At 37.6% G+C, this 27672-nt stretch overlaps 1 protein-coding gene across 1 annotated transcript in view; it reads right to left on the reverse strand.

Moving 5' to 3' along the window:
• LOC132050152 (uncharacterized) overlaps window positions 1–27672 on the reverse strand; it is a 90043-nt gene that overhangs the window by 36340 nt on the left and 26031 nt on the right. The gene's annotated exons all lie outside the window — the stretch shown is intronic.

The following is a 27672-nucleotide window of genomic DNA, read 5'->3' on the forward strand; positions in this document are numbered from 1 at the left end:
AGTTTGTTGATTGCTCGAGTTGGCACATATCTTGCATGATGATCAAGAAGTGTATATTTGATGGTTTGAGTTGCTATGAGGACTAATTGTTTGTATCAACCAAAGTGGTAGTGTTCCTAGGCTTGATTTATTGAGAAAGATTTTAATGCTTACTCGAGGACGAGCAAGAGTTTAAGTGTGGGGTGGTGATGTTTGGCCAAATTTGCATATATTGTCATTGTTGCCTCATATTTTAATACATTTAATCGTCTTTTGAGTATTATTATGTTAATTTATGCTAATATTATATTTTTACTATGTAGGAATAAAGCATTGTAAAGATGAAGAGATTTGGAGCAAAATTAAATGAAACGTGGAAGAAAAATAATGAAAAGAACGAAAGAGAAAAGACAAGAATGGGACATAATGATGATCTCATAATGATTATTTGATGATGAGGGAATAAATTAAAAAGTTCACAATTTGCAATTGGAATTAAGGCATCTACGTGGCAGCATACACAACAGTGTATTTGGAAGAATTGGGCTTCAGTTGATTGACGTTCCACAACAGACAGTGGAATTTCCGGATCCCACTTCCTCCTATTTTGTTTTGGATTCAATTATTTTGTAAGGGCTTTTTTTTCTACACCTATAAATATTTCATAATCCACAATTTCTAGAAATCTTTGGCATAAAACACAAGTTTGGAGGCTAGGGTTCCTACGTATATTTTCTTTCTTTTATTCAAACCTTGTTTATGGGAATTTCTTGGTAACAATTGAGATTGAAACTCTTATTGTGCTTATTTATTGATCGACATTATTTTTAATCAACTAAGTTATTGTTATTTTAATTATTCTTGTTCTTCAACGTATCTCAAGGGAGTAGCTAACCCTAGGAATCGCCCATTTTGTAACGACCCGTTTGGTCGAGATAGAATTTAATATGAATATTCCTAAAACACCTCATTTAATGGTCTAATCTTGCTTTCTATATGATAGGCGATAACTTGTAGCCATTCGGTTATTTAATTAACAAGTATGTCGAAGTGTGCTTAAGAAATTAATTATGCGTAAATGGTTATTTGATGAACTTAGTGGGAAGTTAATTATTTGATTATGGATTAAGTGGATGAATTATTTTGGATGTCACCCCCCTAGTTGGATCGTTACTAGCATGACAAATTTATATATATATGTTATGTGGCATTCTTTAATTAAAGGGATTAGGAGTACACATCATGATTCCATGCGTACACAAGAGGATAAAATATTTGTGCTTTGTAAAAGGTTGGATTACAGCACATGGTATGTTTTATCATTACATTAAACTAGGCATTAAATTAAGGTTTCATTGGTACTATAGTGGAGGACAAAGTGGATGTATGCAGCAACATAAGACTATTGCTATGTATTAGTGGACGTGTGGCCCCACAAATCATGTGTCAAAATCAGATTTTTTGCCCATGCTTAGTTGGGGGAACGTGTGATTTTCTTGGGCAGCAAAATGGACAAAAAAATTGGGATTAAACTAATGATAAGTGGAGTATTAAGTGGGATTGGCAATAAAAATCTGCCCATTTATTTTAAGCCATAGTTGGCCGTGTAGTAGAGTGGAGTGGTCAAAGAATATTTGACCCAAATGTTGAGTGGGACACTTGTACAACCCTTGTAATGCATACATAAGATAAAAATCTGACTCATTCCACATTACACAATTCATTCTACACATTACAAGTTAGGAATATAGTGATAGAGAGAGAGGGTCTCGGCTGAAGATGTGTTATCAATCGCCGAAAGAGGGAAGGGTGTTATATTGCTTCAAAAAAATTCAGTTTTCTCCATCAAATTAACTCCTTACCAAGTGCATAAGAACGTGTAGTAATTGTTGGAAAGAAACAAGAAAGTGTAGCACCTCAATAGAGTTGAAGTTTCGGCCAAGGTGAAGAACAAGATTAAAAGGTAAGAATGCTTATTGTTCTTGTGTTTCATGACGATTTGAATGTATAGTTCATGCACGTTGTTGCTTTGGATTGTTGTTGTAGTTGAAGTAGAGAGTGAGCCGTGAGTGTGGTGAAGTCTTGATTGATTTCATTTTCATGAATTGTTGATGAATTGAATATGTACCAACATAGGTAAATGAACAAAGATTGTAGAAGTTTGGTTATGGTGTTGTATGTTGGTATTGGACTGTTTTTCGTAAAAATTAAAATGATATTTGTGTGCCCTTGATTCTAATGAAGTCATGATTAATCTTCTTGTACATGGATTGGAAGTGAATTGAATGTGTTGTAGTATATATAAATGGATATAAATCATGAAGTTGTTGAAGTGGTGTTGTAGCCGCGTGTGTGAATTTGTTGGGAAGAAGTTAGTGAACTTTTTTTTACTTGATATTTTGATTGTCATTATCATGAAATTTATGATGGAAATGAAGGTGTTTAATGGTTGGAGTTGAAACTAAAGTCATTTGTGAGTTGTTATAAGGATTATAAAAAGAGACGATATAGCGTAGTTGCGTATGAATTGATGTTGTACTTATCGTGTGGATAGCTGGTCGTAACTTGACTGAAATTATATGAAAAGAAGACATGAAATGATGTATAAAAATCACATGTGGTTGGCTTAGTATGTTCGTAAACATTTGCAAGAATTCCGAACATCGTTATGTTGTCGGTTAGGGACTGTTTGGACATGTTGTGGTAGTGGACTGTTTTGGACTTATGCTTTCATTAAGTTGGAAAGAATAATTATAAGTTAAGAGTATACACCATATGGTATGTTGGATGGAATGTTATAAGTTGTGACATACAAACGTTAAAGCTACAAACTATTAGAAGTAACTTGAGAATGTCGTAGCCGTATGTGAATCATTATTGCATGTCATGAATGTGGGCCTGTTTAGAATATAAATATAGCGATTTGGGTGTCCTTAGAGTCGTATTCTAACGTAGATCGCATATTTTATAGATTTTGATCGTTCGAGGGATGGTCTACGCAAAGGGAAGACATTAGCTTGATTGTTCGTGGCATCCGCTCGGCATTGAGGTAGGTTACGGTCTACTTTAGTTAGACTCAATTAGAGAATCGTATGTAGTTGTAGAAAGTGAAATAACGCATATAGGCCTTCGGGCATGAAGTAGAGGTGATTTCCGGTTAGATTGGCTTTGTTAGTTGCTATGTGGGCTTGTCGCCATATGTGTTATTTTCCAACCCGTGAACATTATCACCCGTTAAAGTCGTATCTGATTCCATACTAGCTCACTCACCGTGTGTAAAGGAATGGTAACATTAATATGACTTGTCTTGGTTGACTATATATTGATGATATTGTTGTGAGCTTGAGATCATGCATGACATGTCTTTTATATTATTGTTGTGATGATTGGTGAGGTGAGTGATCGAGAGACTCCGATTTCTTTGCGGAGATTGAGAGTGACGAGAGAGACTCCGAGGGTTTCTTTGCCGGAGATTGAGATGACGAGGAGACTCCGGGTTTTGAGAGATTGTGAAGTGTTTGTTGCCAAGGGTTTCTTGCCGGGAACAATGGAGTGTCCGATGCTATGAGGTCTTTGCGGGATCGTGAGAGTGTGCTCGTGATCCTAGGTTATATTCGAGAAAGTGGTACATGGACTTCGCGGGTCCCCGTGGGTCGTGACTGTGAGGCATTGCCATAGCATATATGTGTACGGGAGTGGAGTGTGAGAGGTGACTATTGCATTGCATTGCATTGCATTCATCCACTTATATATTTGACTATCATTTGGTGAATTATACATTCTTGGTTGATTTCATGATTCCTTTACACCTTATTGTATTGATATGTGACCATACTGAAAAGCTGAAAGTGAAAAGACTTGTTGGTTTTGACTTCTTCATAATGTTATCTAATCATTGTCGGCCTATGATGCCTACCGGTACAAGTGTTGTCTTGATACTACTCTTCTTTGCGCTTTTGTTGAGTGCGAGCATACGATCCGGGCTCCGGTTCTAAACCCGTGGCTGATACGTGAGGGTGACATCTTTTAGTTATTCGGGGTGAGCTACCGTCTATTTCATGTTTTGGAAGAACCTCAATTATTATTTGTTTTTGTATTCGACGGATAATATGTAGCCTTCGAGTATTTTCGGACACTAGTCCGTCCTATGTTAGCGCTCTTGTACCAACTTTGACCAGATTTTTGGGATTGTCGTGACATTTCTTGTTATGATAAGTATTTAAAACTTGATAACTTATTCTTAAATAAATTTTTTTAATTATTTAACTTGTTATTAGTAATGTGGTTCGCCTACTCGAAGGGATAGTGTAGGTGCCACCACGACTCGTGAATTGGGTCGTGACACATTTACTTTGTTTGAAACTCAGAAGAGGAAGAACGGGGTTGGAATAGAATAATTAGCATGAATTTGGGGCGTTAACCCTCATCTAATGGGAATTGACCTAGGAATAGGCGATACCACTTGTAGCCATAGTCGGGTGTTCTTAATGCTCCTAATTGCTTGGGGGATCTTCAATTGGGTAGTCTAGTTAATCTTCGGAAGAAGATAATTTAGAGTCATTATCCGAGGCTAATTAACATAAACTTGCTATTATTTATAATTCGTGAAATAGATTGGATTGTTACTTGAGAAAGAGATTCCTTAATTCCTTACTTGTGGCTATTGATCAATTTACTTGCTTTCTAGATTAGAATTTATATTTCCGTATTCTATCAAAACCTTATCAAAAACCACCATTGATGCGTCCGGTCTAGCTATTGTTAGTGATAATTCCTAATCTGCTTAAATTACCTACATATTGTTCTCTGTGGGATTCGACCCAAATCTTGTTGGGTTACTATATTTGACAACGCCCGCGTTATACCATTAATAGGTATAATTTGAGCGTATCACAAAGCTATGGCTATAAAGCTTGATTTAACGGAAAAATTGCGCGAAACCGCTTTATTACGATTAGCAGCCCAAAAACAATGAATGGGCAGATACTACAACCAAAGGGCGAGCCTCCGACACTTCCAAATCGGGGACTTGGCCCTTCGAAAGGTAACGATGCATACGAAGAACCCCAGCGAAGGAAAAATCGGGCCAAATTGGGAAGTACCGTACAAGGTAACCGGAATAACGGGCAAAAGGTCTTATCAGCTCGAGGCAATGGACGGACAACAGGTACCGAACAATTGGAATGTGGCACACCTAAAGAGATACTATTGCTAAGGTACGAACTTAACCCTGGTAAATTTCTTAAACCTGTTATTTAACCCTTGCAGGTAATAGCACAAAAGAAGCAAAGGATAGCCAGATTTAGGTCGGAAAACACGTGTTGCACTCTTTTTCCTTAGCCCGATTTTGTCCCAACTTGGGTTTTCGGTAAAGGTTTTTAATGAGGCAACAACGTACAACGTGTTACTTAAAATGTCGAAGACTAGCTACGAGCCGGGACTGGGGACTCCCCGGTAATAACGGTAGTATTTTTCTTCTCATACTTCAAACATAAACACTAGGGGACTAGAGCATATAGCCCCCGTGAGATGTTGAACCGAGGGCATCGAAGGGTTTCTGTGCCAGGTTATCTTTGTAAGGGCCAAACGACCGAATGAGCCGAGCCCGGATAGATTATTTGTAAGGGCCAAACGACCGAATGGTTCGTGCCCGGATAGATTATTTGTAAGGGCCAAACGATCGAATGAGTCGTGCCCGGATAGATTATTTGTAGGGGCCCGAACGAGTCGTGCCCGGATAGGTTATTTTGCAAAGGCTAAACGGCCAAATGAGTTATGCCCTTAGATTCTGTAATCATTTATAATTGTGAAATGAGAAAAACATTTCGGTTCAAACATTATGAAATTTCAATTTCAAATCAAAACTCAAGCTGCTTATGTTTGCATTTACTCCCTCTTCTCAAGGGACTTTCCGCTACAATAAGACAATAAACTACGAGCCCAAACAAATCCTAAGATAATTAAGCTCGATGTTAACATAAAGGCGTTAACAGTCCGGACTAAGCCTAAGCACTATCTTCGACCTAAAATGCCTAGTACGGATTTGGAGACGTCCGAATTCACGAGCATAAAGTAAGGCCCATAATAACGTAAAGGACCGAAAAATGGCCTCAAGTTGGTAATACTCAATGTAAATTCATATCGCTTTAAGAATGAGCTTACTTCGGTCTGTCGGTCCAATAGCATCCACATTATATTCGGCCCAAGCATCCAACACAAAATAAAAATTGAAAGAAAAAAAGATTACTCCTCGTCCTCCGAGGCCAGATCTTCAGAGTTCAAGAGGTTATCCCCGGAGCTTTCACCATTAACAGCCTTATTCCTTGGCTTCTATCTCCTCGGCTTGAGTGATCTTGGCCCCAATGCCCTCGAGGCCTTGGTCCTGGATCTCACGAAGAGTGTGAACCCGAGTCAGCCATTTCATATGCTCGGCCTTTAGAATGGAACGATTAGTGGCCGCCTGGACATTGGCAATAGCTTGATCTTGGATCCGACGACGAGCTGCCAAAGACTGGTTCAGTTGGGTGGTCAGATTTTCCACGGCCTTGGCTTGATCATCCGCCGCCTTCTGGCCATTTTTAGAGCCTCTCCCAAAGGCAGAATGCTCGGTCATCAACTGTCACGACCCAACCGGAGGGCCGCGACGAGCACCCGATGCTATCCCACCCGGGCACCCCTTAATATACTTTCACCTCATATCTAGGTGAGCCACATACTAATCATGCTTTTCATTTATCATCATTCTAGCCTCAACGGGCAACAAACACATCTATATCATCAATGACACGATGCCCATACAATGTACATAAGCCGACAAGGCTATCAAAATAGTATCCCAAAATATAGGCCGGCAAGGCCGAACATATCTAACCATATACACAATGTCTAGGAGCCTCTAAGATGGGTACATCATATCGTAACATATGGGCGGGACAGGACCCCGCCATGCCCATGAATATATACACAAAAGAATCTATACCAAAAGCTGCAGCTCCGAATGAAATGGAGCTCCGCTATGTAGTCCCTGAGAAAATACAGCTATGGATTAAGCCTGTCTCCCTAGCCACCTGCGGGCATGATGCAGCGTCCACAAATAAAAAAACGCCAGTATGAAGAATGTACTAAGTATGTAAAGCATGATCAATATCAATATGAAGCATAATAGTCAACATATGAAAGAACATAGAATGGGAGATAATAGCGTCATTGTCATAGCACTTACTTTCTTTCCATAGGGACGTTCCGTTTCTATTGCGTATTTGCGTACATACATTCATATCCATACTCTCTTACCTTTCGTATCCATTTTCGTATTCGTATTCATATTCTCTTTCATACTCGTGCTCATATCATATACATTGCATATGCATAGCCCTTACTGGGTACCTACATAATCTTAGCATATTCGTACTCTTATTGATGTCATATACATAGCATAAGCGTACTCATATTGATGTCATATACATAGCATAAGCGTACTCATATTGCTGTCATATACATTGCATAAGCGTACTCATATTGATGTCATATACATAGCATTTATATAGCATACCCGACCACGAAGGTTCGGTGTTTCACGTACCTGGCCCTACCAAGGCTCAGTGCCTGGCCCTACCAAGGCTCAGGGTTGTTCGTACCCAACCTGCAAGGTGCGCGCGCGCGTCATATATATATATATATATATATATATATATATATACATATATATATATATATATTCTGTCATATACATAGCATAATCGTACTCATATTGATGTCATATACATAGCATTTATATAGCATACCCGACCACGAAGGTTCGGTGTTTCACGTACCTGGCCCTACCAAGGCTCAGTGCCTGGCCCTACCAAGGCTCAGGGTTGTTCGTACCCAACTGCAGTGGTGCGCGCGCATCGTCATATATATATATATACATATATATATACATATACATATATATATATATACATATATACATATATATACATATATATATATATAGATATATATATATATATACATATAGATATACATATGTATATACATATGTATATACATATATATATATATATATATATATTATTCATTATATTCTACCCGGCCATATAAGCTCGGTGTTCACAATAGCCTCTCATGGGCACACTTACATATTCATTATATTCTACCCGGCCATATAAGCTTGGTGTTCACATTAGCCTCTGTTACGTCCTATTTTGAACGGGTCCAAGATAGTTTGCAACTTCACGGTTCTTCTAAGTGGTTTAAAAGGGTTAGAGTCGCAACCTTATATATATATATAATATATATATATATATATATATATATATATATATATGTATATATATATGTATATATACCATATATATATATATATATATATATATATATATATATATATATATATATATATATATATATATATATATATATATATGTATATTCTACCCGGCCATATAAGCTCAGTGTTCACAATAGCCTCTCATGGACACACTTACATAGTCATTATATTCTACCCGGCCATATAAGCTTGGTGTTCACAATAGCCTCTGTTACGCCCTATTTTGAACGGGTCCAAGATAGTTTGCAACTTCACGGTTCTTCTAACTGGTTTAAAAGGGTTAGAGTCGCCACCTTATTTTTTAGGAAAAATCAGGAAACCTATATATATTTGTGTGTTTGCTCCATTTAGTCCACGAAACTTATGAGATTCTAGATAAGGGTTTTATTTACCTCGAGGGGAAGGTATTAAGCATCCCTCAGAGCCTGTCCGAAGACAATCCTTAAACTTAGTTTAACTGAACACTAGAGGGGGATTGTTTATCTGTTTATCATTATTATTACCTGTTTTCAAACTATTGTGACCTCATGAAAAGCTACACTAGGTGATGATATACTAAGTATATACAGTGTATAAAAATATATTTATATCAAGTATCAAGTATTCATAAAGAATGTATAGTAAAAAAAAGAATATATAAAGAGTATAAAGATAGTGTACCTCGTAAGTATAAATGTATATCCGTTAGTATAAAGAATGTATATCCGTTAGTATAAAGAATGTATACAACTATATAAAGAATGTATAAATGATATAAGAGTATGTAAAATAGGTATATCAAATATAATAAAGACTGTGTGTCTATGTATAAAAAATGTATGTAAATTAAACATATAGAAAATGTATTTCAATTATAAAGGTGTATATCAAACATAAAATATATGAAGAATTGTGTAACTAGGTATATTAGTGAATAAAGAATGTAAAAGGAATCCCCCGAGTATTCATTGGTGTAAAAAGCTTATATAATAAAGGAATTCGAAAAAAAGTGAAGTCGATTTGACTTATTTCTACCGTTTCGTAAAAGAGTGTTTGTTTAATGAACATCCCACCAAAAGAATAGGGAACAAACGAATTGTAAAAAAAAGCATTGGTAAAAAATAAATATAAGAAATTATGTATAAAAATGAGTGAAAAGATATAATGTCTTTAAAGAGTAAAAGATTGTAAATGGATAGCCTAATAAGTACCTAGCGTCAATAATGTGGATTTAACTTGAATAAAAGGTATATTAGTGTGTACGAAAGAATGTAAAATGTATGTCGTAAAAAATGTGTATTAAAAGTGTGTGGAAAATGTGTATTAAAATTGTATAAAAAAATAAAGGATGAACTATTATCTTTGCCTAAATGCCAAAAGTGTAAATTAATTAACAAAGTATTTATACCAAGTCAATTTAATCTATTTATGAAAGTATTGACGGCCTAATTCTTGCCTAAAGCTAACAACAAGCTTTAAATTAAGCATGCAAGATGACAAATAAATAAATATCTCCACCGGACATTCAAAATAATATTTCCACTATAGTACGAGTTTATGTTATGTACAAGTTTAAAGAACGTGGAAAGTAAATACAAACAGTGATTCGGTTGCCTTCCGAGTATCGTCTTTGAGATGTATTTCCCCATACCTGTATAAGCACTTGGTAAAAATGTTAGTAAGAGATTAAATAACTATCAAATGAATTAAAGAAATAACAAATAAACTTAACATAAAAAACCCTTCTTTTGTACATGGGAGGCCTTGGAAATCGACGAAAATTTCTTCATCGGCCAAAAGTGTAGTATTTGTAATAAATTGCAAAATGAAAGAAAAAGTATTAGTTAAAATAATTTGAAAAAGTCAAAAAGTAAGGTATGTGACATAAAGTCTTTAAAGAGTGATTTGATAAAGATTCTTTGAAAAAGTAATGTGACCAAAGTCCTTGAAAAAGTAGTTTGACAAAAAGTTATTGAAAAAATGATTTGACATAAAGTTTTTGAAAACATGATTTGACAAAAGAATGATGAAACTTGATTTGACCCTAAGATTAGTGTAGTGTATGTAATGTAACAAATGTATAGGTGGATGATATATGTAAAAAGAACATAAGAATAAAAAAGAAAATATAGGTAAATATAAATATGATGTATAGCCAATGTAGAGTAAATGTAAATAGCAAAATATATAGAAAAAAAAATAGGCATGTAGTGTGATGGTATTGACAAAAGTGTAAAGAAAATAATTGACAATGTATACATGTATTGCAAATAAATAAAGTTGTAGAGACAATATAGCAAAATATTAAGATAATGCATAAAAAATGTAGAGACAATAAGTGCATTCCTTTTAATGAAAAGTTTCACCCTTCTTTTCTTAGTAGTTAAGTAATGTAAATATGTACATGTATATGTATATAACGTATGTGTATAAAGAATATATAAAAGAATAGATATATGTAAGATAATATAAAGGAAAAGTGTGGAGAGTATAAGGAAAATGTATGTCAAATGTAAAGAAAAATGTATAGGGAATACAAAAATATAGAAACAATATATGAAGAAATTTAAAGACACAATGTATATAAATAAATGTAAAAATAATATAGATAAATAAATATAAAGGCAATGGATATAAAATAAATGTAAAGACAATATATATGAATAAGTAAAGAAGCAATGTATGAACGAAATATAAAGACAACTAAAAAGAAATATAGAAAGAGGAAGAAAGTGCTAGCCTTGCTAGTCTTCCTATAGAAAGAAAATCTAGAGAGTGTAGAGAGAAGAAAAATGTATGTGAGGTAGTGTGCAAGTGATGAGAAAAATGAGAGGGGAAGTCCTCCTTTATATAGGCAAAGGTAAACCACTTTTTAGCCAAACTTATGTGCCAAAACCATGGGCTTCACAAAACCATGGCTTCTCAAAACCATGTGCTAAATTTTATCTGTGTTTAAAATTAGTTCCTCCGACTTCCATGTAATAATAGACTGTAACTAAAATAATAAAGTATAAAAATATATTTAAGGTAATTTCGTGAATAAAGTAAAAAATGTGATTTGAATTAAGGAGACCTGCTAATTAATTGAAGTAAAACTGTATTAGCATGTTGTTTATATACAAACGACTGTAACAAAATAATTATTTAAAATGAAAATAAACTGATAAAAATTCCTATTATTTAAAAATAAGGACAATCATCAATAAATTATATTAAAGTTAAAAATGTATAAAAACAGTATTTTGTGCTATTTAATGACTAGGAAGTCTAAAGAAATTAGTTTTTAAATACAGAGGGCCAAAATTGGGTGTCAACAACCTCTCATGGGCACATATACATATAAGCTCATATCTATCTTTAGCCTTTTTACTATCGTCATTCATTACATTCTATCTTTAGAGAATTACTCGTCGTATAAGAAGCTTAGTACAATCGTATCATTTGAGCATCATAAGCTTATTAGCTTCTAGAGATGGGATCATTGGAGAGTATCATGAACTCGTAGAAGGATAAACCTTTGGCCAAAGAACCATGCCTTATGAAAGAAGGGTTAGCCTTACATACCTTTCCGTGCAACGATTATATCACTTGTACGTTCTTCTTCAAGGCTCACGTTCTACCTTCATTGAAGTGCATACTCATATTAGATGATGGATAGCTTTAGCATTCACAACTAATTCTAGAGTAAATCGGACAGCATCTCCTTTATTGAAGTGCATACTCATATTAGATGATGGATAGCTTCCCTCATATCATATATCAACTCCCAAACATCAATAATAACATTCATAATATCATCACGATGGCCTTTATCCAACTACATTATTCTTACTTCACAATTCACTTCAAGTTATCCATATTCATAGCCATATCTCGATAATACATTCATTCACATACAATGTCGATTCCATACTCTCAATACCATTTATAACATAATCATATTCATAGAGCACCAAGAATCATAACTCATTCTAAACATTTACTCAAAAGTGATACTATTCACACATGCATGACCCATTTCCTATTTCCTTATGTAATCCAAGTGTTTCATCTTCCAAATACTTTAAACAACATGGAAAGATCATAAAACTTACCTTAGCTGGTGTAGGATTGAACCTTGGTTGCATATACCTCACTTGAGCAAAACCCTAGATTTTCCTTCACTTGAATTCTTTGCTTTTGATGAACTTTAATGGGTTTTCTTACTTTGATTCACTTGGCTTGATGATAAGAACCTTTAATTTCCTTTGGATCCTTGTTCATGAAATATATATGAAGCCCTAGAGACTTTAGAGAGAAGTGGAGAGATGTTGGGAATGAAATAATGAAGTTGGAAACACATTTAAAGACTTGAAACATTTCAGCCCGTCGGGTGTTCCACGGACTGTTCCACGGTCCGTGGAACCCAGTGTTGTCCGTGAAGCTGGTCGTGGTTCACGACCAGCCAGTTGTCCCCTCTGTTGGCAGTTCCACGGACCCATCCACGGTCCGTGGAACACAATGCTGGCCGTGAAACCTGGCCGTGAAACTCACTGCCTCACCAAGTTTGATCCCGTCGTCTCGTTTGATCTCCAATCCTTGTGGAACCTTCTTAGCACTTGTTTATCACTTCATTAACAACCTAAGGGGCGTTATAACTCTTCCCCAACACATCATTAAGTTGTCATCAACTTACTACTCGTAAGTCCTTTCCGATACTTATCGCATACATGGCCTTCTCTTGGCAACTTTCTCGTCTAATATCGAATGTCTTTCAAATCTTATTTAGAATCATCGAATGCTATTTCTTACTTATTGAAACATCATATACTTCGTAATCCTCATTAGCCTATTCACTGTACATCAACGGAAATTTTCCGAGGTGTAACATCAACCTTTCAAATTCAGCCTTAAGAGCATTAAGCTCCTGCCTAAGTTCAGAGATGGCAGTCACCCGTTCTTCAAAGGCTTCGGAAGAAACCTCGGCCTCCATGACCAGCCTTTCTTTGTCCACCCGAAGGATGGTATACTTCTCGGCCATGTTTGCTAACTCATTCCTAGATCGAAGGTTCTCTTCCTTGGCAAGGGCGAGCTCAGCTTTTGTCACCTCAAGTTTAGCCCGGGCAACTTTGAGATCGGCCTTGACTGCGTCAACCTCGACTTTAAGAATGGAGGCGTTCTCAGATTCCGACAGCCGCTTCTCGGCATCTCAAACAAATGGTCTCAAATATTTTAGTTTCACGACTTTGGGCTTCCAATTGACCTCGGGCATCATTAAGCTGACTTCGCAGCTCACCACTCTCCTTTGAGCCCGGAAGAAAGCCCTCGTGCAAAGAACACCATGGCTTGTATTTGGGAATGGGTTAATATAAGAATTAAAGGTATTGAAATAAGTGGGTAATCCAAAGAGTACATACCCGGTTGCAAGCGTGCATGCTCTCGTTAAGGAGACACGACCATGAAATATTATCCATCTTTTCCCGATCTTCGTAGGACACCAAAGGCCGAAGATAGCTCGCCACACCAACCGGAGGGGATAAAAAATACGTATCCTCCGGTACAGATACAATGGTAGATTTTATCTTCCTCGGGTCAGCATTTGGAGCGGGAAACGTGCCCACAAGGTGGGGCCGAGAACCCGATTCAATGATATGTAGAGGCCGCCTATTACCTTAGGGGGTTGGCAGGTTGAAACCCGAAGGGTTAGCCCTGACTACATCGGCTGGGGTAACCCCTTCCAAAGATAATATCGAGGTCTTCCTCATGTAAAGAGGGGAAAGAATAAGCCCCGGGCAAATTAGTCACATCGGTGGCATGCTCCTCACCGGATTGATCATTCTCGATCACAATGACATCGCCAGAGAACCGGACTGGACTCTCTAAAGGCAGCTGAGAGCCAACTTCGGATACCCCCTGTGGATAAACGCACTGCAAGTCCATGCTAGCCATAGTTGGGTTAACCACGGGTGGTGCAGTTTTTTCTATGCGGAAGGCTATCAAAAAGTCATTGTCATTCTTCTCGGGCACTTCCTTCAGTGACCGTAAAGGTTCACTGTGGGTCGTGGCGGGTTTCCTTCTTGTTGGACTCGTAGAAGATGAAGGTTGGAAGGACCTGCTCCATTTCTTGCTGGTGACCACCTCGGCAACTAGTTGCTCGGTGTTAGCCGGATCGAACATCGAACTCTCTTCGGGGGTGAGGCTCCCTCAATTGGGTTTTATTTTTTTGCTTTAGGCCTACGAATATAAGAAGAAATCATGAGCAAAAAAAAAAAAAAAGAAGCTTAAAAGGATAACCCGGGGCGCAAAGCCCAAGAAAACTCACCGTCATTCTTTACCTCCCATTTGCCCAATGACAGGTGGCTCCAAGATCGAAGCACATGAGGGCATTGGGCCATGAGGTCCTCGAGCCACTCTTCGAGGTTACCAATAACACAGGGCACCCATTTTTTAGCTATAAAATAAAAAAAAGGGGGGGGGGGGGGGGTGCGGTAAATAGATGCTTGGAAACGAACCGAAGAAAATTTTTAGGCATCGAAGTCACTTACGTCGTTTGATCCACTTCTCGGGGAAGGGGCGACGGCTCGAAGGAATAATTTTCTCGGTCTTGACACGGACGTACCGCACCAGCCATCCCCTGTCTTTATCATCCACACTTGAAAGAATTGGGAACTTTCCACGCTTCAAAAGCTTCACTATGCCCCCGAGAAAGAAACGGGGCGAATAAAGTTGGATCAAGTGATCCAGAGTGAACTCGGCATTGACTTCGTTGGCCAAAAATTGAATGCATGTAACCACACACCAGACATTCGGTCAGATCTGCCCGAGGCACAGTTGGTATGTCCGGCACATGTCTAGAATCATTTCGTCAATTGCCGGCTTCAAATTGAACGTAAAAAGAAAAGTGTACACACTTGAATATCCCTCTACGTATGTCGTGATATCTTCATTGGGGCCAGGGATTATGATCTCCAAGAGGCCATATCTCCACTCACCAGCTGGTGGGGGTGTTGGACTAACGTCCCAGCCACAATCGGAGCGGACCTTCGGTAGGATCGCCTCGGTGATAGCTGTGGGGTAACACCTCACGTCGTAATCTCGGTCCGGGGCTTCTCGGGAGAAAATTTCAAGTCAAAATTATATGACAATGGCATCACATCCCTTCCCCGAGGTTCATAAGGAACCTCGATATCTGCCTCGGCAGCAGTATTGACGGCACGAGGGGAATCAGCTGGAGTATTCTCATGAGAAGAAGGTCTAGAACTTGAAGCCATTTTTTCCAAGAAAAAAGAGAACAAGTATAGAAAAGAGAGAACGGGTATTTAGGGAAAATTCGATGGAGACTTGAACTACAAACAGAAAATGGTTAAATACATGAAGATCAAATGAAAAACCAAAGGAATTTAGTGAGAAGTTGAAGAAATTTGATAAGAAGTTAAAAGTTGAAAGGATGAAGATTTGAAGGTTTAATGTTTTGGAAAGTTGAAGAATTGAGAAAGTGGAGGGAAGATTTCAAAAATGGAAAGTGAAGGAAAGGCTGTGAACAGGTATTTATAGAGGTAGGAAAACGCTTCCTATTCGTCGCCTCCCACACGGCCTATCGTGAACCATTGCGTGCCTCGTAGCGACCAATCGGGAACCGACGCGTGCCCCGTGTCAGTGAGAAGTAACGTGATGGGATGTTCGAATTTATCGCGTATTCCCAATGAGATATGTTGCTTCAGAGTTTAGTTTGGACAATTTGACTCCGAGCCAAATTAAGTTCGGAAAAATCGAGCTACGAGCCAATTCGGGAACAACTTTTATTCAATTAAGCATCCGTACAAGAAGATTGATATCGATCAAAATGACCGTACAAAGAAAATCAACCAAAAAAAAATCCTAAACTTTCAGGCTCTAGACCTCATCATCCTTGGGCTCGACAAAGATCTCCGGATAAATCTGCTTTAAGTCGCGCGTTCTCTGCCCGAAGTTAGGCAATCTCCTCGATAAAGTTCTCCTTTGTTCGAGCCGGAGGAGGAGCATGGTCACGGGGACTCGCAATAGCCTCTTCTTCGGGATCGTCCTCGATCTCCACAATCGGAGCGGGACCTTCCCCAGAGGATGCTCTCCGGGAGATCCGGCGAGATTTGACCCTGGCACCAATTCCCGGACCAGCGGCTGATGCTTTCGAGTTGACTCTGTGCTTCGACACCTTGGCCAAACCTGTAGCGCTTCCTTCGACAGCTTCATCGTGTTTTACTTTAGCGGCACTCGCTGTTGGTGCCTTCTTCATCGGAAGCCCTAATACACGAAGAAACAAGTTAGGTTGAAAAACTGTAAATTATGATAGCAAAAGAATGGGATTTACTATGATTTTTGCCCCTCCATCCAATCGGGCACAGGTCTTTCCAAGAATGACCTACGTGTTCAGCAGCACCCAACACGATGGTTACCCATTCAAAGATCCCGGGTATGAGTTCGGGTTCAACAACAGTCGGTTCGGAATTCCACGCCTCCCGTAAGGGGTCGGGGTTGGCACGTTGCAATTGGGCTATTCTCATTATAACGAACCGATGCAACCATCCTCGGTCAAAGTCATCCTCAGGGTCGATCAGACCCCAAGGGCCCCGAGGGAGCAAATATACAATACCCTCACGGATGACCCGAAGAATATAAATGTGGATTAACTGGTCTAAGGTGAATGGGACTCCGGCCATACTGGCCAAAAACTGAATACAATAAACAAGTCACCATATCTGAGGAGCAATTTACCGAACACAAATTCGATAACGGCGACACAGGTCATCGATCACCTGAGGGAATAGAAGCGTAAACCCAATGGAAAATGGATAAATATATATGAGAGAATAACCTGGGATGTGATGGTTAACATGCACACCATGCCCAACGGGGGAAAACTCAATGTCGTCATCTAAATGGCATTCGCCACAAATGATTCAAAATTGATATGAACCTACTAGGCACACCTCACTTGAACACACAAGCCCCGTAAGAAGGCCTATGAAGTATGGAAAGTAGCTTGGAGAGGAATGAAAGAAAAAGCTACAAGAAAGAAGGCCAACCCTCAAAGTACCTAAAGTCGCAAAGGGACAGAAACACAAATGTGGCTAGACATACAAAGAAGGGCCATAGAGGCAAAAGGGTCACAATTGCAAGCATGAGGATTGGATGATGGCAATATATGCAAGAGAAGCCTTTTTCGGATTTCAAGCCAACATCCAACTAGCCAAACAAGACCCTTTCCTTATTAATGACATTCTTGTAATAACTAGCCTAGCTGTTAAGTCTCTTAGTATAAATACTAGACTTAGGTTATTTTCATCTTTAGATTATGCTGAATGAAGAAACTATTATGAGAGATTGTAGTTGATAGCTTTAGATTAATATAGATTGTTTGGTTGGTTAACCAAGTGTTGCTTCCTAGTTATGAAGTGAATTATTTTTTTCCATTGAATTCAATGTTGCTTATTTGTGGATTCATCTGAGTCATTTGTTGATTCGAATTGCTTAGGTTCTAGGGTTTGTAAATCCGATTGGAAGGGTTAGGGTTTAATATACCCTTTATCGTCCATAGATTTCTTGCTCTTGGGTCAAGTATCTATCCATCCACACTCTTCCATTTCTATTCTTCATCCACCTTTTATTTTGATTTTCTTATTCTTTTGTTTTTCGAGAGTTTCCTAAGTAGAATCGTATCATTTGGTATCAGAGCTTAGGCTAAGAGATTGTTCCTACAATTTCTAATCCTAGGTTTCTTCTTAGTTTGAAAAAAAAAATGAAAAAAAAATCAAAAATTACAATTGTGGTTGGATTTGAGTGTTTTTGAAGGTAGATTTGAGTTTGTTGTGGTGGAAAACATCTAGAAACGAAATTTGAAGTCATTTGGGTAAGGATTGAAGTTTCCACCATTGGAGGTTCATCAAAGCTTGAAGAACTCAAAGTAGGTCTTGTTGATTTGGATTAAAAATTGACTTCAATAAGCATTGGGCTTTGTTCTCCTATCAAAGAGGAACCTATAACCAAAAGTTGGAGGAAAAATGAGTTGGAATTAAGGTACTTGGAATTTTTAATGTTCTTCATGTTCTTGAGGACATTCATATATTCATCTTAAGGAAGAAGGCCAAAAAGGAAGGTTTGATCTAAAATTTTCCTAGTCCAAGTGCAAAAGGTGTTAAAATAGCCCAAAAGGGTAATTACTAGGTTTTTGTAGGCCCAAGGAAGTCAATAAGGTCAGGAATCCGAACCAAGATCCAAGAAATTCGAGTACAACACGTCATCAGGGGAACTGGTATATGGTCCATTGTGCGGACCGTATAAAATTCAACGGGACGTCAAATTGCAACATCAAAATCTAGCTAACAAAATTGCTTACTGTGGCATGTTGACGGTACAATTGTACGGTCGTGTAAATTTTTACAGATTGTCAAATCTCAGTGTCAAAATTAGGCCAGAAAAGTTGCTTACTGTGACGCGTTGACGGTATAATTATACGGATCGTATAATTTCCTGCGGACTGTCAAATTTCCACCGCAGAAAGTAAAAAACTTTCAGAATTTTGACGATACACTTCTACGGTCCGTTAAAATTTATACGGACCGTATAAAACCTGATTCCCAGCTGTATAATTTCCCGGGTACGAGGTAAGCTTTCATCTTATTTCTTTGATTTCCCAAGCCTCAAATCTTGTTCTCAAATAAATTCACTTCTCAAAAAAATTCTTGAGGCTTGATTGTAAGTGATTGTGTCCCTATTCCTTAGTTAGGGGAAAAAAAGGTATAGAATTTTAAAAAATTTCGTTATTTCAAATTGAAACATTGGATCAATTGAGGCTTCAAGACCCCATTTTCAAGTTATCACCTACCCGGGCCCGAAATTTTATTTATTTTTCGTTTTTAGCATTCAATTTTCTTGTGTCTCTCAACTAGTAGCCATTTGGTAGTTGTTCCTACTTGTGTCTACTAGTTCTTGTGTCCGCATTTCTTTCAAGCTTTTCTTCATTTTATTTCGTTGAAAATTTATTGGCTCTCGTCCGTTTGCTTTGAGTCGTCCGTCATTCATCTAAACAAGAATCCATTCTACCACAAAGGATAAGCAACTGGGTGAATTTGATTGGTTACGCGATTCATCAACAACTTCGAAAAAGCACAGAGTGTGGTAAGGTTGAGAGTTCATTACGAGTGACGTGAGGTTTTTATTACTAACGTTGTCGGCTAGTTTTGTAGGTTTAAATGTCGGTTCGAAATACGCACGAATTCCCTAACGTGGAGGGAATGGAATTGCTTCTCCAAAGGATAGCGGCGATGGAATCCAAACTAGAAGCTAAGATAGATTTTATGGATGGGAAATTGCATGGTATGGATGAACGGATGTTGAATATTGAGAAAGTTCAAATGGAGGATTGGAGTAGAATGGGCATTCCCCGTTCTAGGAATGAAGGTGATGGGGATAAAACACACTATACCACTCCAACCATTACCCCGGGACAAGCACATGCCTTGTGCAATCCCAACACCACAACCACCTCCACCCAAAGAGCTCCACCACCCCAAACAACCAACCCTAAAACTCCACATTCCAAAACACCAATCGACAAACCTATTCCCAAGTTTACCAAAACAACCTGAATGAGGCAATCCCTCAAGTATTCTTACAACAAGCACCCCAAGCTCCACCCCAAGTCCAAACACAAGATCCCTTTCCTAACCAAAACCAATACCAACGCCACTACCAATAACCCATGAATGAAGAGGAGTATGATAACTATCCACAAGGTAGGTGGTGGGATGATAACCGACAAGGAGGGAGGAGTGGAGGAGTGAATAACCGGGGGAGGAGAGGAAGATGAGGCTTTGAGAGATTTCCAAGCCATGATCCTAGATTCCAAGGTCATATAAACTTAGGGAGGGCCCAAGGTTATGAAGACCGGGGAAGATGGCAAGATAATGAGCAGAATTTGAACACCATCAAGGTGAACCTTCCTACGTTCCAAGGAGGTAGCAATCCGGAAGAGTTCCTTGAATGGAAATTGCAAAGTGAGCGCATCTTCCTCACGAATAATGTGTCCGAGGCCTTGAAGGCAAAGTATTCCCTCACTCAATTTGAGGGATACGCTTCTACTTGGTGGGAATCTAAGAAGTTACAAAGGTCTCAACAACGCATCTATGATCTCCCAACCTGGAACGACTTGATTGAGCTTATGGAGACAAGGTGGCTTCCACTCACATACCACCAAGATGCACTCAAAAGGTTATACATATTGAAGTAAGGGTTGAAAAGTGTAGAAGCGTACTTTGATAAGTTTGAGGATTTATGGATGAAATCCAAGATAGAAGAGCATGAGGAGTACACTATTATAAGGTTTGTAGCCAACTTAAATCGAGACATCTCTAAACTGATGAGGCTCAAGATTTATAATAGTCTTGAAGAGGCATTCCATGACGCATCCAAGGTTGAGGCGGATCTAAAAGAAGAGAGTCCCTACAAAGACAAAAGCAAATCGTCTTCAACTTGGAACAAAGGCAAAGAAAAGTGGAAAACTTCCACTTGGGATAAGCCCAAGAGCAACACTCAAGCACCTCAAGCCAAATTCAATTACAAAGCCAAAGGTGATGACAAGGCTAAAGGAGGTAACAATTCTAACACCAAATATAATCAATCTTCTACCATCCAATGCTTTAAGTGCCAAGGAAGAGGGCACATTACGAGTGAGTGTCCCAACCGGAGGACTATCACAATATTGAGGGATGGGTATCGAACCGATGATGAACATGAGGGCGGGGTTGGTCATGGAGAAGAGGGAGAAAGAAGTGAGTGTGAGGGTGATTCCAACGAAGAGGTTGAGATAAGGTATGAAGAAGCCTTGAATCATGCTATTGTGGCTAGAAGAGCCATAGGGGATCTAGCTAGGGAAGAGAGTGACCAAAGGGAGAACTTATTTCATGCACGGTGCCAAATTATGGATAAGGTGTGCTCATTAATCATTAATGGTGGGAGTTGCACGAATGCTGTTAGCCAATTTTTAATTGAAAGTATGAAATTCCCCACTTACAAGCACACTAATCCCTATAAACTCCAATGGTTTAATGAATGTGGCGAAATGGGGGTCAATAAGCAAGCCATTATCAAATTTAGCATTGGCAAGTACCAAGATGAAATCTTATGTGATGTGGTGCCAATGCAAGCGTGCCATAATTTGCTTGGAAGACCTTGGCAATTTGATATGAATGCTCAACATAGTGGGTGGACCAACAAGTATTCTTTTATGGTTAAAAGTAAAAAGTATGTCCTTGCTCCATTGACTCCCCATGAAGTTCTTGAAGACTATAGAATCATGAAAGACCAACGTGAAAAGACGAAAAGGGAGGAAATGATTGTGAGTGAAAAGGACACCTTGGTTGCTCAAGGAGGACAAGGTTCGACCCAAGAGAAAAGTAAGAAGTGTATAGTCGCTAGAGGAATGGTAGGAGGAGAGGAAAGGTATGGTGAAGAGAAGGACTTGGTGCCAAGTCAAGCTAACCCCTCTAACCTTTCTATTTCTTCTAGTTGTCTTGTTCCTTTTGTAGGTACTTATGCGGATGATCACCTCAAAAAGGACGTGGACCAGAGTTTCTAAGTTCCTTTGGAGGGTGAAGTAGTGCTTCCCTCTTCCAAAGAGGAAGGCCAATACAAGGAACTTGACCAAATTCACAAAAGTGATGTGCTTCAACAAAGAGGTAACAAAGCTAACCCTTATACTTTAGCCAATGTGGATCACTTTGTGCTTGATGAACAATTGAGTAGAGGTAAAGTTTTGCCTTTTGTGGAAATTAGAGACCCTTTGTTAATTGATGATGCATTGGTGAAAAGTGCTTACATACTAGTTGATCCTTTTGATGACTATATTGACTCTTCTTGCAAGAGTAAATTGTGTCCATCTAGTGATAGCACTTGTGTTTATATTGATCCTATTAAGAGTGAACTTGCTTATTTTTAATGTGATCTTGTGATTGAACCTACTCTCTTCAAGGATGATAACTTGCTTGATAGTGACATAGTGGATGATTGTGAAATGCATGGCTTTGTGTTTGGGGATGTTGAAAATGAAGCCCTTCTTGAGAATCACAAAGTCACTAAAGAACCACTATGGTATGATGATCCATTTCTTAGTGAGAAAAACCTCCTCTTGAGGGAATTTGACTTGATTGCTAAAATGGATTATCTTGAAAAGGAGGGTAAAACTTGGATACAAATTGCTAACAATATCTTATGTGATACCTTTCCTTATGACCTCTTTGCTCATGAAACCCTTTGTATGTTGTTGCTTAAGTTTATGATTGGTTTGCAAGAGGGATGTGTAGTCCGTGACTTGAGGAATATCTTTGTTTATGATCCCGGTGTAGTGTCCTCTTGTTATGTCTTGGTAGTGAAACCATTGTTTGAGGAGACTAGTGTAGAGGGTTGGGCTCTAGGTTGGAATGACCTTACTTTACATCTTGCACTTAGTCAAAATGAAGGTAGAACTTGCTTAGGGAGTGAGTTATTTCTTGAATTTTAGGGAATTCACCTTGTTGAATTCCCATGTATGCACTCTCTATGCATGATTACTATTGATGTGTGGTTGTACCATAAATTTGTTCATCCTTGGCATGATTATGTGGTTATTATTGTGTGTGCTAACCCTCAATCTTTGAGTAGTATGTTGTCTTCCTTCTTCCTTTGGCTTTTGCAAGGTTCGGATTCGAGGACGAATCTTTTTCAAGAAGGGGAGGATGATATGACCCTACTAGGCACACCTCACTTGAACATACAAGACCCATAAGAAGGCCTATGAAGTATGGAAAGTAGCTTGGAGAGGAATGAAAGAAGAAGTTACAAGAAAGAAGGCCAACACTCAAAAGGGCTAAAGTCATAAAGGGACAGAAATGCAAATGTGGCTAGATGTGCAAAGAAGGGCCATAGATGCAAAAGGGTCACAATTGCAAGCTTGAGGATTGGATGATGGCTATATGTGTAAGAGGAGCCTTTTTCGGATTTCAAGCCGACATCTAACTAGCCAAACAAGGCCCTTGCCTCATTAATGGCATTCTTGTAATAACTAGCCTAGCTCTTAAGCCTCTTAGTACAAATACTAGACTTAGGTTATTTTCATCTTTAGATTATGTTGAATGAAGAAACTCTTATGAGAGATTATAGTTGATAGCTTTAGATTAATATAGATTGCTTGGTTGGTTAACCAAGTGTTGCTTCCTAGTTGTGAAGTGAATTGTTTTTTTCCATCCAATTCAATGTTGCTCATTTGTGGATTCATTTGAGTCGTTTGTTGATTCGAATTGCTTAGGTTCTAGGGTTTGTAAATCCGATTGGAAGGGTTAGGGTTTAATGTACCCTTTCTTGTCCATAGATTTCTTACTCTTGGGTCAAGTATCCATCCATCTACCCTCTTCCATTTCTATTCTTCATCCACCCTTTATTTTGATTTTCTTGTTCTTTTGTTTTTCTAGAGTTTCCTAGGTAGAATTGTATAAAAAATGCCTCACATGGTCGTAATGGTGGCCAACTTTGCAATCATCCTCCTATTTGAATCCAACCGGAACGATTTCAGCTGCTTGTAACTCAAGCTGTTTCATATCAGAAGGATTAGTAGGAGATAACGGAGGAGAATTTGAATGCAAAGTAGCCTCGGTCAACAACAAAGGGGAAGAAGACATCATAAATAAGGATATGAAAGGCAAATAAGCATCAATCAATGTTCTCAAAATATGTGAAGAACTGATAAGTGCATGGCCTTATATAGTGAGGAAGTTGAATTTGAAAAGGTCTGTAATAACGTTAAAGTGGGAATGTGAAAGGTCAAAGGGTTTTGACAATACACGGCAGAGATGACAGCACAACATTAATTAGGTCCGGACTCAGGTCAGTCAACTGCTCGATAAAAAATAAAGCACGGTCTTGGGGTAGAGCGATGTCTTTTCATTCCATTTCCCGGTTCCATTTCTTTACTTGGAAAAATGGAGGGACTGTCTGTGTACGGTGAGAACTCGTAGAGTTCACCTCGGTTTATCGAAGTCTCATACAAGGCGATTATCGAAGGTCAGTCCGAGAAGACGGAGGGAACAAACCGAACCTGCACTAAGGGAGTCCGAGAAGATAAGTCTGGATCTGAGTTTATCCTTTAGCGGACTTATCTCCGAAAATCACGCCCTCAACGGACGTGTCCGGTATTCCCGGAACCATTTACCCACGTTGAAGCTTGAGTCATATAGTTAGTTTAGGACTATAGCACTATAAATGTATATGTAACAGCCCCATCAGAGGGCATCTTCATATCATCTCCATCTCTGAGTTAGCAATTAACATTTGAAAGATTCCTTCACAGTAAAAGCTTGGTATTAGAAAAGCTTTATCGCTCTTATTTTATTTTTAGTCCGAACAAGGAGATAGTTCGATCAAGAAGATAAATCCTTCTCCCATTTGGAACCATCAATCGCACTCGTTACACAGGCTATATTCTTTAATTTTGCACGTTATTCCTACTTTTTGATTCTGTTTTTATCTTGTTAACAAGCCCGATGGCATATTCTTTAAACCGCGTACAAATTCAATTGTTGCTCTTTTTTGAGGAGAAACAAAGGATATATAAGTCCATCAATATTTTAGAAATATCTTCGTCGTTCAAGCCATGATTTTAATTAGAAAGACAACATCAGTTTACCCTTTCGATTGTTACATGCATTCCTGGTATTACAACCATAGTGAATATTAAAATAAAATATGAGACCTTCAATCTCGTTGACTGTGTAATCCAAAAACTAATTATTACAAACCCCTTGAAAAACTTGTGCTCAATCTTTTTGGCCAAACTCGTCCCTTCAAATTCACAAGGCAATAAAAAATTTAACCATATGAAGGAACGATGTCATTTAACTAATATTACAACACTAACGTAGCTTATAATTAGATGGGATGGAAGCATTGAAGATCATGGATTGATCTTTTCACCCATTTTCTAATAGGTTAGTTTGGCAGACTAATCTAGATAAATTACACTTTGTAAATTAATAAATATAACAGGCGGAAAGCGCTGAGAAAAGAACATAAAATGATAACTTAGCTAAATATGCTTTAAAACATTGAATAAGGACCCAAAAGTTTGTAAAACAATGAAGAAGATGACACACGGGTCAACAATACAAAATTAAGAACTTAACGAAAGAAACCAAGAACAGAAGAAAAAACTCTAAGCGGTAATCAGTTTCAATCATGATTAAGAATATATATAGGAACATGCACAACGATATTGATTCTCTTTGCTATATATGAGCATGTTTGATATTAAGATAATATGTAGGACAACAAACTTTTACAACTATGCCTAAAACATACAACGTATAATAATGTAAATACAAAGTAAGAAATCATGAAAAGTAATTAGCAAGCGGTGCTAATTATACTCTCTATGGAAGATGAAGTCCGGAATAATGTTGGACCTTAAAAAAAATAAGAATGGATTAAGCTATATTCTCCATAAAATCGATCAGTAAACAAAATATTAGCTTTGCCTTTTGTTACATGAGTAACAGTTGAAAGGGGGTTAGATTTCTCGTGAGGTCACTCAATTATCGTAATTGTAACACAAAAATCACTAAACTTTAGTTTGTAACTGAAAAGTCACTCAACTTTCATCTTTGTAATATAAAAGTCACTTAACTTTGTTTTATAACTGGAAAGTCACTCAACTTGCATTTTTGTAACGCAAAAGTCATTCAACTCATTTTAGTCAACTTTTGCTGACATGATAGTGTCAAATCCTTATTTAATATAAACTCACCCATTTTTACCATTTAGTGACCCGCCTCACTAACCTCACCCACTATCCAATGAATTTAGTGTGGGACTTGATGAGGATGTATGAAAACTGATGAGTAGTGTAAATTTTGTAGAGCAGAGGTTTAATATAATTTTGAACAAAATCACAACTTCCTGCATTAACTAAGAGAATTGAAACATTGATTATCGATGTGGCATTTACTTTTCCCGCAATCATGAGCAATTTCTTATGGTATTCTTTTTAAAATACAAGTTGCTTGCTCAAGGGAATTGTATTTTGAATTCTGAATATATCAAAGATGATACGAAGAACGAAGGTACAACTAGACCAGTTGATTTGCATAATATGTTGTGAAAAGAATATATAAATTTCCTTGAAGAACTATTGGCGCTTGCAAATAGCTTAGCAATAGTGTCATAGTAACCAGATGAACTTGAGACAAAACATTAAGGCTTGAATAGGGAGGAGAATTCAAAGACGTTACCAGTAAAAAAATAAAAAATTACTAGTAAAATTTAGTCCTTAGTGTTCTGTTATAAAAATTTGGATAGCAGGTCCATTTAGTGGGGCGGATCACTAAATGGTAAAACTGGGTGGGTTTATATTAAATAAGGATTTAACTTTTGAAAAAATGTCATGTCAAAGATAAATTGACTAAAATGAGTTGAATAACTTTTGTGTTATAAAGATGAAAGTTGAGTGACTTTCCAGTTACAAAACAAAGTTAAGTGACTTTTGTGTTATAAAGATGAAAGTTGAGTGACTTTCAGTTACAAAACAAAGTTAAGTGACTTTTGTGTTACAATTGCTATAGTTGAGTGACCTTCTGAGAAATCAACTCTGGGAGGTAAAATTAGAGTTTGGACAACCTATTTATATACTATATTAAAAGTGTGAAGGGCCTTAGAAATGTTAATTAAACTTTTTGTCCTTCATTAAAAGATTCCACAATAGACAAAATTGTCATGTACTATTTCTTTTAAATTATTATTACAAAATTGTCATTTACTATTTCTTTTAAATTATTATTAATTAAATCCTAATCGTAATCATGAATAGAGGAATCAAAATTCTATTAGGGTTAGAAAAACCCATCTATTTATAAAAGGCTTGTGCCCCATACGAATGTTCATTGTCTTCTTTCTTGTAAGTACTCCTCAACTTTTTTGATCTTATAATTCTTTGAAATATATTTCTTTCTTTCTTGAACTATAATAATAAAGCTAATGTTAATGCTTACCTTTTTCCTGTGTTTGTAATCTTTGTAATTTTCGGTTCTTATGAGTTATTTTCTTATCAATTTATCTTGATCAAGGTATTATACTTCATCTTATATTTAGTTCAATCTTTTTGCTTTTTCCCCAATCCAATGTATTCATTGTTTTATACGGATATTTTCAGAAGTGTAAAGTCGCACAGAGTAAGTTTCAAACGATAAGTTTACATAATAAATTTTATATTTGATTGTTGTATTTGTTAATCTTTTTTTTTTTGTTATTTCTTTTAACAACTTCCAAATCGATAAGTTTACATAATAAATATTATATTTGATAGTTGTATTTGTTAATATTTATATTTTCTATTTATTTTTGTGCTATTTCTTTTAACAACA

Source organism: Lycium ferocissimum, chromosome 3, assembly GCF_029784015.1.
Source record: "Lycium ferocissimum isolate CSIRO_LF1 chromosome 3, AGI_CSIRO_Lferr_CH_V1, whole genome shotgun sequence".
Taxonomy (NCBI): domain Eukaryota; kingdom Viridiplantae; phylum Streptophyta; class Magnoliopsida; order Solanales; family Solanaceae; genus Lycium; species Lycium ferocissimum.